Below are 1,862 nucleotides of genomic sequence, written 5' to 3'. Positions count from 1 at the left end.
CCATCCAAGGAAGGAGCGTGATGCCCGGCCGGCTCCTTAAACACAGGCCGAGAGTCGCCCCGGACGGTCCGCCTCGCGGCGCCCGCCCGCTCGGATAAAATGACACAAAGTGTCAACTACGAATGTTGTCCATCCAAGGAGGGAGCGTGAGGCCCGGCCGGCTCCGAAAACACAGGCCGAGAGTCGCCCCGGACGGTCCGCCTCTCGAGGCGCCCGCCCGCTCGGATAAAATGACACAAAGTGTCAACTACGAATGTTGTCCATCCAAGGAGGGAGCGTGATGCCCGGCCGGCTCCGAAAACACAGGCCGAGAGTCGCCCCGGACGGTCCGCCTCGCGGCGCCCGTCTGCTCGGATAAAATGACACAAAGTGTCAACTACGAATGTTGTCCATCCAAGGAGGGAGCGTGAGGCCCGGCCGGCTCCGAAAACACAGGCCGAGAGTCGCCCCGGACGGTCCGCCTCTCGAGGCGCCCGCCCGCTCGGATAAAATGACACAAAGTGTCAACTACGAATGTTGTCCATCCAAGGAGGGAGCGTGATGCCCGGCCGGCTCCGAAAACACAGGCCGAGATTCGACCCCGGACGGGCCGTCTTCTCCCGGCGCCCGCCCGCGTACGCCCCCCATCCCCGGTCGCCCGTCTGCTCCCGGCGGGCCTCCGAGTACCCCCTCACCCAACTGACCGACTGGCACTCATGACCCGCCTTGGTAGGGCCTCCATCGGCCTCGGCTCGTCCGACGTCGGGTGGACGGTTCCTACCCACTGCGGGTCGCACTCTAGCGCCCCGGCCGCCGCGTGAGCGTGCGCTCCCCGCGCCGCCCCGCAGGCCCCGGCGCGACCGTACTGCGGCGAGACCGAGACGACCCGGTTTGGCATCCATCCCACCTAGCCACGATCCACGGAGGCCGAGCGAGCGGCTGAGTGTCGGGCGCCGCGCGTGCGAGCGTCCGCCGGCCGCGCCGGTCCTTCCGCGAATGTCGTTTCTCAAACCCTCCGGCTTGATAGCGGCGGCACCACGGGAAGCCGTCCACACACACCGTCCGACCTCTATCCGAAAAGCCTTCCCGACCAACCGCGGTCGCGGGGGCGTCTGTCGCTCCGCATCGGGGGGGCGTATGGCTTCCGCGCTACGCGCTGCGGGCTCGGGGGGGCCGCAACGGCTGAGTCTGACTCGGCCGGGGCGCAGCTTCCCTCCCGGCAGTCAGCAATAGTGCCGATCGCGCCTGCCACCAGCCCCCTCCCCGACGGGTTCGTCGGCGCCGGCTGGCCGCCGTCCGCCTTCGTTCCCCGAGGGTTCCCAACCAGCGCCGATCCAACTCCGCATCCTGGCCGCACGCAGTGCGTGCCTCGCGCGGGTAAGTCGCCGGCGCAGCGCCGCAGCTCCCGACCCCCGCGTACGGGAATAGTTGAGGGCCTCAGCGGGCCGCACCGACCGAGTCCGACTCGGGCCGGGGCGCAGATTCCCGCTTGGGTGACCGAACGTTCTCTGCTCGGGCCGGAGGGCCGACGCCCGTCCCCCCCCGTCGTCCCCCACGGACCGCCTCCGAGGCCACCTCGCACGGCTCATCCTCGGCTCCCTACCAATGCTTAATCGATGGGGCCGCCCGGCCGGATTCGCGCCACCCTGTCCACCGCGAGTCTCCCCAGACTAACCCGAGTTACCGCCCAGCTCGCCTAACCTTGCACTCGCTCTGCCAAACGGTCGTGTAGTCGGCGGGCCGTCCTACGGGTCGCCCTCCCTCCCCAAACGCGCGGCGGGATAGCGGCAAGGCGGCGGCGGCGGCCAGCGGCGTCGGGGCGCTCACACCGGAGAAGAGGCGTCTTACGAGGCCGGGCGCAGCTCCCTCTCGTTTACTTGCTG

The sequence above is a fragment of the Syngnathus leptorhynchus genome, unplaced genomic scaffold (genome assembly GCF_054491065.1).
Source record: "Syngnathus leptorhynchus isolate UIUO unplaced genomic scaffold, UIUO_Slep HiC_scaffold_86, whole genome shotgun sequence".
NCBI classification, from domain to species: domain Eukaryota; kingdom Metazoa; phylum Chordata; class Actinopteri; order Syngnathiformes; family Syngnathidae; genus Syngnathus; species Syngnathus leptorhynchus.
This window is presented reverse-complemented; position numbering follows the sequence as displayed.